Source organism: Pseudophryne corroboree, chromosome 11, assembly GCF_028390025.1.
Source record: "Pseudophryne corroboree isolate aPseCor3 chromosome 11, aPseCor3.hap2, whole genome shotgun sequence".
Taxonomy (NCBI): Eukaryota; Metazoa; Chordata; class Amphibia; order Anura; family Myobatrachidae; genus Pseudophryne; species Pseudophryne corroboree.
Window position 1 is genome coordinate 185927126 of NC_086454.1, and position 14618 is coordinate 185941743.

At 39.7% G+C, this 14618-nt stretch overlaps 1 protein-coding gene across 2 annotated transcripts in view; it reads right to left on the bottom strand.

The window, feature by feature from the left end:
• The window catches only part of LOC134970092 (uncharacterized), a 449044-nt gene that overhangs the window by 326014 nt on the left and 108412 nt on the right, over nucleotides 1-14618 (bottom strand). The window contains exon 3 of one of the 2 annotated variants that reach the window (XM_063946171.1): nucleotides 10175-10323. The exons of the other annotated variant lie outside the window; for it this stretch is intronic. The gene's annotated coding sequence lies outside the window, so the exon portion shown is untranslated. The remainder of the gene's footprint in view (nucleotides 1-10174; nucleotides 10324-14618) is intronic. 2 annotated transcript variants of the gene reach the window in all.

Here is a 14618-nt window from a genome sequence, read left to right on the forward strand (position 1 = left end):
ATATTGTGACAGGTGTTGTCTCTACCGGCGAACAAATCATAACTGCCAAGGCCTAAAGTGTCCCATTTGTAAGGTGTTCGTTGAAGGGTTTTCGAACCATTTGTGCTATATACAAACCATCAAGCCGGAAGAGCCCACAAAGAAATACATCTTTTATGATTTTGAGTGTATGCAGGAGACGGGTGTGCACATACCAAACTACTGTTACGCTTTAACATTACCGGGGGAGAAAGATTGGGAGTTTAAGGGTGTTGCGTGTATCGAAGACTTTGTAAAGACGTTCATGAAACCAAAATTTGCGCATTACACATTCATAGCCCATAATGCAGGTCGCTATGATGCGTATTTTGTGCTGCGCCAGCTGATTAAGGAAAAATTAAAGATGGAATTATTATCTAGAGGCGGCAACATAATGTGCATCACGGTAAAAGATTTGAAGATAAGATTTATCGACTCTTTTAATTTTTTACCCATGCGGCTTAGCAAGTTACCAAAGGCGATGGGGTTTGACGGTACCAAAGGTTATTTCCCACATTTTCCCACAGCTGATAACCAAAATTACATAGGGGCTATGCCGTCAATAGAGTATTTTGGTCCACAATACATGATGCATGATGAATTATCTGAGTTTACAGCCTGGTATAAACAGTGTGTACACAAACCGTTTAACTTTCAAAAAGAGCTCATACGATATTGTAAAGACGATGTAAAAATACTACAAAAAGCTTGTGATGCTTTCAGATCGGCTGTTATAGCCATGACAGAACAGGAGTTTCTAATAACAAAGGGGAAAAAAAAGGTTGTGGTTAAACGTCACATCAAGGCTTTTCAATTAGTCATGTTGGCATCCGTCTGCATGTCCATGTACCGTTGTAAATTTTTACAGGAAAAGACACTGGCCCTTGTACCGGGTGATAACTATCACAAGACTCAGAAGCGTTACTCAACGCCAGCCATACAGTGGTTAATGTACATAGAGCACAAAGAAGGTGTGAGTATAAGACACGCTTTACAAGGGGGCGAGAAGAAAGTTGGTAAATACAGCCTGGATGGTTACGCCGTGATTAACGGCACACCCACTGCTTTTGAATTCCAAGGTTATTTTTATCACGGCTGTGGTGCTTGTTACAACGCCGATGATAAAAACAAACTGACTAAAATGACCTACGGTCAATTACACCACAAGACGCAGGTAAAGTTGCACTACCTTAAACGATGTGGATTTCAGATACGTGAAATCTGGGGTTGTGAATGGAAGTCTATGCTAGAGTCTGATGTGGATCTACAGGCTTTTCTGAAGGGAAAAGAATTACCCGAACCCTTGGAGCCACGTGATGCTCTTTATGGCTGGCGCACAAACGCCATAAAGCTGTATCACAAAACAGGTTGTGATGAAAAAATTCACTATTTTGACTTTACCAGCCTGTACCCTTTTGTTAACAAAACCAAAATGTATCCTATACAGCACCCACGCATTATTTATAAGGATTTTGGTGATGTCACAAAGTATTTAGGTTTTGCCAGGGTTAAAGTTTACCCGCCTCGTGGTCTATTCTTTCCGGTTCTGCCGGTTAAAATGGGCGGCAAGTTAATGTTTCCATTATGTCGCACATGCGCCGAGTCTGGACAGACTGAGCCGTGCGTTCATGATTCAGAAAAACGTGCACTCATCGGTACATGGTGTACCGTGGAACTAAACTTGGCTGTAGAAATGGGTTACATGGTGTGTAAAATCTATGAGGTGTGGCATTTTTATGAGAGATCTGACAAGTTGTTTTCAGGTTACATTAAAACGCACCTCAGGGATAAACAAGAGGCCTCTGGTTATCCCGAATGGTGTACAGACGCCGTGAAACGCAAAGAGTATATAGACGCCTATCAAAAAAATGAAGGCGTGTCTTTACGACCCGATCACATAAAAATCAACCCCGCTAAAAGACAAATTTCAAAATTGTTTTTAAATTCCTTATGGGGTAAATTTGGTCAACGTAGCAACATGCCCAATACGTGTCTAGTGACCGATCCGGACAAACTTTTTAAATACGCGTTCTTACCGTACTATGATGTGTCTGCTTTGGACTTTGTTGACGATGATACCGTTATGGTAAATTGGAAGTATGCCAAAGACCATTACACCAGGGGCGCAATTTCAAATGTAACTATAGCCATCTTTACAACTGCTTATGCACCTGTTGAACTGTACAAACTACTGTATAGATTACAAGATAGATGTCTTTATCACGACACAGATTCTGTAATTTTTGTCAGTAGACCCGGTGACTGGAGCCCGCCATTGGGTGATTATTTAGGCAAGTTGACCAGCGAACTACCCACAGGCACCCATATAACAGAATTTGTCTCAGCCGGTCCCAAGTCATACGGCTATCGACTAAACAACGGAAAGACCTGTTAAAGGTATAACGCTCAATGTTTATAATGCGCAGCACGTTAACTTTGACAGCCTGAAAGAACTGGTCTTAGATTATCCTTTAAACCCCGAAGGCGACGACCAGAAAAAGGTTGTGATCCGTCAACCCGGTATAGTACGTGTGAAAAAGTGCTGGCAGATAGAGACGCGTACTTTGCAGAAGACGCAAAGGTGTGTTTATACTAAACAGTCTCTTACGGACAACTTCACAACACTGCCGTTCAGCTATTAAGATGGACACCAGATTTCAGCACCCTTTCTCATGTATTTTAGCGGGTCCGTCCAATTCGGGTAAAAGTTATTTTGTGAAAACTCTGTTGCAGCACGCTGCAACACATATGACTCATGTACCTGATAATGTTGTTTGTTTTTACACCTGTTGGCAGCCTATATACGACCAACTTCTGTGTGATTACCCCGGTACGCGTTTTATAAAGGGTTTACCAGAGTCTTTTAGCGATGATCAACTTTTTCCCCCTGATAAGATTAATTTAACAGTGATTGATGATCTGATGGACGCAGCAAGTAATAATTCTGAGGTTGAGAAAGCTTTCACAAAGTATGTACATCATCGTAATCTCAGTATCCTGTACCTTGTCCAAAACATATTTTGTCAAGGTAAAAAGAGCAAAACTATACATTTAAACACAAATTATATGGTCCTGTTCAAAAACCCCAGGGATAAAATGCAGGTGGGGATTCTGGCTAGACAAATGTACCCATCGAAACATTGTTTTTTTCTCGAATCCTATGAATCCGCGACGGCTGCCCCTTATGGGTATTCACTGGTTGATTTAAGAAACAACGCTCTTGACGATTATCATTTACGAAGCGGCTTATTCCCACCAGACACACCTGTCGCTTTTGTCATTAAGAAGCGCGGTTCTATAAAGCTATAACCGTACAACCTTTAGTCATTTGTTGTCATTCTAACAACGGTGAACATGTCTGGACGGATAAGACGTAATTGGGTGCTTTTAAAAACGTTAATTAAAGCAACACCAACCCAAAGAAACGCTATTTTATCCAACGCTTCAAACGATTTAGTCACGGCTATTTGTGAGATAGCGCTCAACACGCTTAAAGGTAAAATACCGCTGTCTCAACGACAGTTGAACTACCTTAAAAAGAAGCGAGAGCTTATAAAATCACTTTGTAATAAGAAATGTGCCATTGGAAAAAAGAAGAGGTTGGTTAAACATTCGGGTGGTTTAATCGGTATGCTGCTTGGTTTTGCTATACCGCTAATTACAGGACTATTGTCTAATCACTGATGGAGTACGCTGAGAAAATGTATCTGGTGCCTCAGAATCAGATAGACCGTTTACATAACAAACCGAACAGCGACGACATACGTAAAACAGCAACACACGGTCTAGATGTAGAGATCGTGAAAATACTACAGAATAATGATTTATCAGAATATGAAAAAGCAAAGCGATATACAATGTTGTTGCAGAGATATCTGGTGTTGAGTAAACAGGCTGATAGTGAAATGTCAACTTTAGCTCTTTTACCCCCTCGTTGCAAAATCTGTTGATGAATCAAATAACACGACACAACCTGTTGCGCCCGATGCTGTTTATCATGAGCTTTTGAGCGGTGTTAATGCCCGGTATAAAAAAAACTGTGAAATACTATTGAGTAAAATGACACGCTCTAAACACATCACAGACTGGAACAGTAAAGGGGAGTTTCTGTACAAAGGCATCGCTGTGCCTGGTTCCAACATGTTAGATTTAATAAGAAGCATCACGCAAAGCCACGGTGTGTCGATCCGTAATATACCGAACGGGTGGCCTGAATTTATGCGGGCTATGTCTGAATTAAATATTTCCTCAACCGTCATAGCCAATGCTGCAAATAGAATGTGCTTAGAACGCTTAAAAGCTGAGAAGCAGGAGGCCTCTGATGGCGCTGTGACATTGCCCATGTCGCTACAAACCCTTAACAAAGGTCGAATAAATGTTTTAAGTCCCCCAGGGTTAACAACACCGCACAGTTACTTACTGCCTAGGAAAAGATCCGTAAATCTATTTCAGGATTCACAGTGGCTGAAACTATAACATATAACTAATTTATAATATTTTTATACACTGTATTTTGTGTTGGCATTTTGCGCCACAATGTTTAACTTATGTCAATAATATTTTATGTAGTGTTTTAAATGTGTCTTTACCGTGTTATATATATATCAATAAAATATGCTTATGATTTATAAAACAACGTTTTGTTCTTTGTTTCTATTGCTGTAAACGGAAGAAATTTCAAGCACGCGATATAAAGTTTAATAAACAACGTTGTTTATTAGAAAAACATCATAGATATGATGCGTTGTACATAAAACGCAACAAACAGAATGTTGATTACAAGTTACACAAACAATACAGTGTTGTACATAAAACGCTTCAACGTTGTGTTGGTTACAAGTTACACAATTCTGTATATATCTATCTGCATAATGACTCAGACAATGGCTTCTTGGGAGCCGTCTTACAAAATTTGAAACAAAACAATCATTACGTTTTGTGTCATCACTAAAACGGGCCAGTACATCCACATATTTGTATTTTTTACACATGTAAAATATAATGTATACGCAATATTGACCGCAAACGGTGCTGTTAAAATTTTGCAACTGCTTATTTTGGTGATAAACACTTTTTGAATTCAAGTTTAAAAAATGTATTATAGCTTTTGGGAATAGGGGGCTGTCAGGGGCTAACCCGTAAGAATCAAAAAAGTAACATTCACGCTGTTCGTTAAAATAAGCGGCCAACCAGTGCGCACCCGGCGGCCCGCTGCTATGCGTATTAATTACAAACGCGCAGGGTTATTGCGCCAGTTTACTGACCAGTAACATATCGCACGGATACGTTCCTTTAAAAATATGCCGTGTGCTTTGCACAGCGTACAGAATACAGTTTATCTGTAATGTGTTCATTTTTTCAGCAGCGTAGTGTTAGTTTATTTCATTTATAGATAATCGTACAGCACATCGCGCCTTTGATTAATCTCGATGATGTTATCAGGTACTCTTCGCGGTCAATCAGTATACCATTGTCAGATTTCTGCTTATTTGTGATCTGTATGAGTGACATATACTCTCTTACAGCATTACCGCGTTCAAAGTCGGGTTGAAATGGTTTGGCGGGGTGCGGTGTTCCATCCAGATAAAGGGACGCAAAACTTACATTTTTATGTTCAAAGCAAAGGGGATTCCGGTTATGGATTCCTGAAAATGATTCATTATCCACAAAACAGGCTATAACTGTTTTCGGCACTTGACCTAAAAATAGATTTTCTAGATTAAATACTCTACTGCCTGTTGGTACGCTGTAGATTTTCATCCCAACGTGGTCAATCGCGTATTTCGCGTTACCGTTTAACAGATCCTGCGCGTGCCCAATCCGCACGGCTGGTGAGACCTGAATTCTTTTCACGAACAGGGATGCCACTGTGATCTGTATTTTAAAGGCATCCGCTTCAGACGACATTAAGCAGAATGCGTCTTTGTTTCTGGTTAGTTTAATCTTCAGATCAACGGCGTTTAAAATTAGTTTATGTTGATGGAAAAGGTCGCAGTGAAGCGGTCCTAGCAATTCAACCGTGCGACTCTGCTCTGTTGCTCCTGCTCGTTTTTTGAACCCCGTATTCGGACCGTCCAGCGCCGTGTTGTTAAATTCACCAGCCAAATCTTTGTAAAATAAGCCTGTTGTGTGTTTTGTTGACAATGCATCCGAGCTGTAATTCAATATAGTCTCAATGTATGCGCGGTATGCGTAAAGATTGTTGGATTGTGATATGAGCCTGTCGCCCAAAGTTACATCCACTTGGTTGAATAAAGTCGCTATTGGGTAATTAATAAGTGCGACCCGCGCACCTTGCGGTATCGGTGTGTTATCGGTTCGTACGATCTTGCATGTCACGTACAACAGCGTGTTGTTCAGATCGTAGTAGTGTTCACCGCTGGCTGCTATATAAAATTCAAGCGGAGCTGTGTCGGATAATGCCGCTAAAGGTTGAACTTCGACGTATAGACTTTTCTCTATGCTAGTTTGTGTCGGGGGCACGTCAAAAAGATCCAGCTCTGTTTTTGCACATTCAACGGACTCGTGGTGTATGAAAGACATGTTTAAAAAATATCACCAACGGAGCGCTTCAGCTTTCTCTTCTTCTTTGAGTTGCGTCGTCTCTGTTTTTTATTTAAAAAGGGTATGTCCCAAGGCGGAAGCGCTATCATACGCTTCCGTTTTCTTTTAGACACGCCTTTTCTTGTATATATTAGTCCTGAACCGTCTTGCTTTGCTTGGTTCGCCTCGTGTATCTTATTCACCACGGCCGTTGTGGCTTGCCCGATAACATCTTTCGCTATATTACGTGCCGCGATCTTCATATGCGGTTTAGCTAACTCTAAACCTCTCCGGAAAAGAGGTACAGCTTTTCTGAAAAAATACCGCCTAAACTGCAGCCGTACATGTACGCGCTGCCGTGAAAACCTGGTAATCCATTACCGGCTTGAGATCTATAATATTGCGCGTAGAGGCCCGGATCGCCATAATTTTTAACAGCGACCATTCTGCTTAGTTAATAAAATTCAGTTTTGCGGCGTCTGAAGTGTAGCTTCACGATCGCTTTCCCAAACTTAAATGCCATGTTCTCATTCTGGTCGTTCTTTATCTCTATGGCTATCGTGTCAAAATGTGTTTTGCACAATGGTACATAATCGGGCTTCTCGTATCGTATTGTGATCACCTCATTGTTATAACCCTTCATTTCAACAGTGCGAAGTAGCGGTACATAACTATCCCCGACCCGTTGGTGTTCGATAATGTCTGTGTACACGTACATCGTATATTGGCCACCTTTGATGTCGGCGCATGGTTTAGAAATCTTAGTTTTAGGTTGTAAACCCAGTATCCATGTCAGCTTAGAACCGGCGTGGATTTGATACAACAGCTTACTGTCGCATGTTACAACGCGTGCAAACGGATCCAACGTCCAGTTTCAGTTGTACAATTTCAGCGTTGATTACGTTCAGTAACGCTTCGATTGTTTCATAAAAACCCGGTTTAATGCACAAACTCGCGACTCTCGCCACCGGCTGATCCGCCGTTCCATCCCATGATAATTGCAGTCTATAATCTTGTAAATCCAATGTATTCCACATGTGCGGATATTGTATCTCAGTAAGTGCTACTTCCCATTCGCCATTTAAGTCTATCGGTTTAGCCAACTTTGTCGTATAGTTAGAAATCTTATTTTGCGGGAAAGTAACCGCCGAGGCGTTGCTAGGTAAGGTTATGTAGAACGACTTGTCATCCATCGCTCATCTTGTTTAGATAGTGATGAGCTTTATATGTCGTTTATCACCGATGCCGTAACCCAAATGTTAAATTTTGCGGGGTACCCGCGCCACTTGACTAACGCGTATTTTCGGCCTCTGACGTCTTATTTTTTAAAATCTTTTCCACTTTGTAAACTCTGTTATAGTTTTTTGGTATGCTTTGAAGCTCTTCGGGGTAAAAACTACCTGTTATAACTTCACCGTACAGATCTGCCAACTTATAAAGCGGCTTAAGCCCTTTAGTGTTCACACTATGTACAACAAATATCTCCTCAGAAAAACTCTGTTCGTAACCTTTCTGAAATATGTCCTTATATTTAGAAATACGGACGTGGTCACCGATTCCTAAACAAACGGGGGCTTTCTTACTTCTAAAGTAATCACCATAGGTCGTTTTGAAGACACTTAATGCGTTAGAGTCATTCACATCGTTTGGAGCGCAATTAATCGTTCTATGGTATGTGTTATTATAGCTGCGTATGAAGTCTTGTAAAACGTCTATATATCTGTAGGTATTCTTTGCCGTGAAATAGCACCACATGCGTGTTTTTAAAGTCCTATTGAACCGCCGCTTTCACATCGTTATTGGTCGTGAAATGCTTTATACCGTATTTTTCTAACACCTTTTTTAGGTTTCTGTTTAGAAACTCTTTACCATTATCGGTTTGTAGCTTCATCGGCACAGCACCCCGCTGGAATATTTTTTCAAAAGCATTAGCGACTGTTGCGGCGTTCTTAGCGGTCAGACTTTCACCCCACACCCTCTTACTGAATATATCGATGATTGTTAATATGTATTTAACACCATCGTTGTATTTTGACAGATCTATCAGCGAAACCAAATCGCATTGCCACTGTTGGTTTATACCCGATACACAAATCATGTTCCTTTTATAGTTTTTTCTTGCTGGCTTGTGCAACGTGTATGCGTCTTGTTCTTGTAACCACTTTCTTACGTCTGATCTTTTAAATTTATTTTTAACCATCCCATAATATTTATCAATGCCACTAAAACTACCTGGTTTTAACACTGTGTAATATGCATCTTTCATCTGCTTGATTTGACGCGCTGCGTTGCGTGACATTCTGCGACTGGTGTTACGTGACACTCTTTTCAAAGCCATTATCTTTTAATACGGTTTAATATATATATATATCTTTTTATTTAAAAGCACAATAGTTTAAAATTAAGATGTCATTTTGAGTCAACACATAGACCTGTAGGTGGCGCTAATGTTCTTTTGCAGAGATTAACATTAATAACCAGGTGTTTTTGTTACAAGCGTGGTAGTTCGTGGCTGTAAGGATTTTGAAATTGTGCGGTCACGGGTAGCCCGTACATCTAAGGTTTTTGAAATTGTGCTGTCATCATTAATCATGCATGGTCATTAAAATCAATATGCTTTTTAAATAAGTGTCATGTGTGATGCTTCCGTGCATCTAAGAAAATGGACACGGTCATTAGTCATTATGCTTTTTAAACCTGTACCATGTGTGTCAAGCATGAAGTTTAAATTGCTGGAATGTGTGAACTATAACATGTGAACTATAACACTGTAATGTAAAGTGTACAGACTAGTCAAAACAGTGAATTTTTTCATCACAAGCTGGTTTGTGATACAGCTTTATGGCGTATTCTGCGACTGGTGTTACGTGACACTCTTTTCAAAGCCATTGTCTTTTAATACGGTTTAATATCGAACTCTATAAATTTTATATAAAATTTTATATAAAAGCGATATCAAACACTATAATTTAATATTAAAGGGGGCTTGCCCAGGAGAAAGGGGGTGGAGCAACGGTCACTTTGACAGAAAGGTGGTCTTTCTCTACTACTATGAACCCCTGTGCTGTGAGCTGATTCTATCGTACCTTGAGCTTTGGAGGATTAAAGACTCCCCGTGATGTGTCGTTACCTTTTAAGTTTTCCGACCCCCCAGGCTGTGAGGAACAGATGGAAGACAACAGCTTTTGATGTGCATGCTAAAATCTCCTCATCAGGTACGCTTAATACCTATATGAGTGTTGTCGTGACAGAAATCAAAGTCCAAAAATTACTGCACCATCAGGCGCTTGTTCTTAATTTTTCTTTTATATATATATATATATATATATATATATATGTGTGTGTTATCCGGCACTCTGGATGAATGGTGTTATTTATGCCTGGGTGCCCTCCTCTATTGGCATATAGACAAACGGATCCTTCCCAAGTGCTATGTAGAGCTTTGTAGAAGGAAACACAGGCGGCACTCCAAGGTCTTGTTAAATACGTCTGTATTGAAAAATTACAGCATGGTGCAAAAGCAGCAACGTTTCAAGACCATTACAGTCTTTTCATCAGGCTGTGCATCTTAAATGGTGATACAAGTGACTAAACAGTGCTAAAGTGTGCTTACCTGTGTTATATACCTGTGTGTGCAGCATGTGGTGTCTCTCGGAGTCCCGGGCAGTCGGCTTCCGGGTGCATCAGCAAGTCGCTCCGTTCATGACGTCATGGTTCCTGGGCAACCCGATCAAGCTTCGGGACCCGTTGCGCCGGGAGAACCTGAAGTGTAAAAATAAAGATCAAGCTTCAATATTACAAATGCTTGTAAATAAGCTTGAATGTTGATGATGAGTGATAAAGAAATAATGTGAAAGTGAATTTAAAAATTATGATTAAAAACTGAGGGTAAAAATGCTCTACCATAATAAATTATAAGTTCCTAGGTGATACAAAAAATACGTTATTGAAGTATATGCATAATAACAATCTACTTCTATTCATAATTGCATTTAACTAACATTTATATTTTAGGAGCATAATTTTAATTAATATGGTGAGCTATTTCAAGTTAGAAAGGTATTCCAGGTGAATTTTTCATTTAATCCATTGGGTGCTAACGCTCCCAGCAGGAATATCCATTTAGATTCACATTTGGTCAGGAGTTTTTGACGGTCACCCCCTCTTGTCAAGGCTGGGATATGGTCTATGATTTTGCAGCGAAGATCTGACAGACGATGTCCATGTAATCGGTAGTGTCTCGCTACTGGTTGGTCTATATTTTTGCCTTCTAGCGCTGCTTTAACTGCCGATCTATGTAGGGCCATACGGTCACGTAGATTGCGTATAGTTTGTCCCACGTAAGTGAAACCACAAGGGCATGTGATAGTGTACACAATATACGGTGTGGTGCACGTCACTACATGTTTTATTTTATATTTATGTCCGGTTTGTTGGTTGGCAAAGAAATGTCCTGGATCCATGTATTTACAAGTGGTGCAAGATATGCACCTATAGCATCCCGGTTTTTTAGTAATAGTACCTAATGATGTTGCATTCATTTGTGCGGTGATGTTGGTTTTTACTAATCGATCTCGAATGCTTCGGCCTCTTTTATAACTGGGCATAATGCGGGTGTTTTTAAATACTGGTAAATCTTTGTCTCCTGTGACAATTGGCCAGAGGGCCTTGGTTGCTTGTGGGATCACTGCACTGGCTGTGTTGAATGTTGTCACAAAGGGTATTTTGATTCTATCATCCTATTTCTTTTTCTGTATAGGTTGCAGCAGTTGTTCACGTGGCATATGTAGTACTGTGTTTTTCATTTCTAACAGCTCTCTGTAATTATATCCTCTGGAAGCAAATTTTTCCACCATGTGTGACAGTGCTTGTTCTAGATCTTCTGGATTACTTGAAATGCGTGCTGCCCTAATCATTTGTGATCGTGGTAGCCCTTTGATCAAGGCAGGTGGATGACAACTACTATGTAATAACAAGGTATTCCGATCTGTGTTTTTGGTATATAGAGAGGTTCTAAGTTTACCTTGATGGATGCTTATAGTAACATCTAGGTAATTGATACTGGAAGTGCTGAATTGATGAGTGAATTTTATGGGGTTATCCATATTGTTGATATTGGAGATCAATAAGGTTAAGGTTGATAACGGACCCGTCCACACTATTAGGAGATCGTCGATATATCTTGTGTATAATAAAATAAATTGTGTAACATCTGGATCCGAAAAGAAGAAAGTTTGTTCTTGTTGAAACATATACACATTGGCAAAAGAAGGGGCTATGTTGGACCTCATGGCACAGCCCTTGGTTTGAACATAATACTGACCATTATGTATAAAATAATTGTTGACCAAAGTACTTTTTAACAACTGTAGAAATAACGGAATGGGGATGTCTGAAAAATTGTGTTTGTATAAGAACAATTCCATGGCTTTAAGGCCTCCTTCATGAGGGATCACTGTGTATAAATTTTTTACATCTAATGTACACAGTATGGTATTTTCTGGAAGTTGAGGTAAAGACAGTAATTTGAGTAAAAGTTGTGTGGTGTCTTTTAAGAAGGTAGGCTGTTTTAAAATAAATGGTTGAATAAGGCCATCCAAAAATTTGGACACTGGTTGCAGCAATGACCCTCTTGCTGAGATGATGGGGCGAGGGGGTGGATTACAGACATCTTTATGTAATTTTGGTACAGTATATATTACAGGAGTGATGGGATGTTCTGTGCTTAATGCTTTAAATATCCTATTGTTGATTTGTTGTGTATCATGGGCATATTTTAGGATACTATCCAGTTGTGTTTTATACTTATCAGTTGGATTAATGGGTAATTTACTGTAGGTGGATGTATCTGACAACAACATGTCAATATTTTTTATGTATATGTCCGTGTCCTGCAGCACTATGCCTCCTCCTTTGTCCGCTGAGCGGATTATGATGTTATTCAAAGCCGATAATTCATTAAGGGCTTGATATTCCTGTTTGGTGAGATTGGAGCAAATTTTTGGTTTTGCTTCATGGTATTTGGTCACAGATTCATCTAAGAGTTTGTTATAGGTTTTTAAGGAGGGGTTCATAGATGCCGGATCAAAGGAAGATCGTTTATGAATTAATTGATATTTTGGCCCCATTTCAGATGTTGATGTTTGATGCTGAAAAAATTCTTTTGTTTTTAGCGTTCGATAATGTCCGTAAAGATCAATTTTCCAATTAAGATCGTTATGGTATGTAGTGGGGACGAATTATAATCCTTTGTTCAGGACTGCTGATTGCGCTGTAGTTAAAGAGTGAGAGGATAGATTAAACACTATTTCTTCTTTTTTATGTTTACTGGCGGTTTGGTAGATTCTTTGGTTTTGACCACCTCTCCTGGTTCTTCTGTTGAACGATGATCTGCCCTGGTTCTTGAAGCTCGATCTAAAGGGATCTCAGATGTTTTGGAAGGGTCGTCAGAGTCATTAATATGAAAATCGCTATCACTGTTAGATTGGGAGCGTTGTCTGAAGTTGGTGTTTCTGGTGTCACGTCTGTCTCTCCATGATACTTTCGAGCGCGATCTGGAGCGGCCAGGAATGAAGTCGGTGCCACTAATCCATTACTAATGTAATTAAGAGAACTTTAATCAATTCTCTTAATTACATTGATTACTACATCATTTACCTTGGACTTTTACAATTGACTACAGTCTTGTTGTTTACCATCTACAAATTTTTCCAGATGATTCAATTAAACGCTGCTATATTGCCACTCATAACACAGATTCACAAATGGCTTGCAGTGAGGTCAAGTCATTCATAGACCTTAAATCACATCTGGATGAAACTTTGACGTTCACACAAGAACATGCTGACACCATTTTGTTTGAGGAAGATCTTCACCCTACACAAAATGTTCCAACAGCTGATGAAGTATACAACATCATTCTGAAACTACAAAATAAAGAAACGGATTATCTCTTACACGGAACATCTCTCTCAAATTATTTTCGAGCAAAAATGATACCACGCGGCTTTCGCATTAGAAACACCCCTACCATCGGCCGCAATAATGCAAATTTTTGCCATAAGTGGATATCTGTATTGAACAAATGTAGCTTCGATCTCATGTTGCTAGTGATTGAAGAGTCGGCCAGAATCCTCAAAGAAACGAAAGAAAAATTAAATACTACCACAGCCACACATAAGCCAGTATTATAAGATAAAAAACATCAAACAATGTGGGCAAAAATGGAAACACAATGTAATAATTACAGACAAGAGCTTCTTAAATTTAAAAACAAAAAACTCATTACTGTGCAAACAGATTACGAAGAATTCAGAGTATATAGATGGCTTAGTGGCACCGACTTTATTCCTGGCCGCTCCAGATCGCGCTCGAAAGTATCATGGAGAGACAGATGTGACACCAGAAACACCAACTTCAGACAACGCTCCCAATCTAACAGTGACAGCGATTTTCATATTAATGACTCTGACGACCCTTCCAAAACATCTGAGATCCCTTTAGATCGAGCTTCAAGAACCAGGGCAGATCATCGTTCAACAGAAGAACCAGGAGAGGCGGTCAAAACCAAAGAATCTACCAAACCGCCAGTAAACATAAAAAAGAAGAAATAGTGTTTAATCTATCCTCTCACTCTTTAACTACAGCGCAATCAGCAGTCCTGAACAAAGGATTATCATTCGTCCCCACTACATACCATAACGATCTTAATTGGAAAATTGATCTTTACGGACATTATCGAACGCTAAAAACAAAAGAATTTTTTCAGCATCAAACATCAACATCTGAAGTGGGGCCAAAATATCAATTAATTCATAAACGATCTACCTTTGATCCGGCATCTATGAACCCCTCCTTAAAAACCTATAACAGACTCTTAGACGAATCTGTGACCAAATACCATGGAGCAAAACCAAAAATTTGCTCCAATCTCACCAAACAGGAATATCAAGCCCTTAATGAATTATCGGCTTTGAATAACATCATAATCCGCTCAGCGGACAAAGGAGGAGGCATAGTGCTGCAGGACACGGACATATACATAAAAAATATTGACA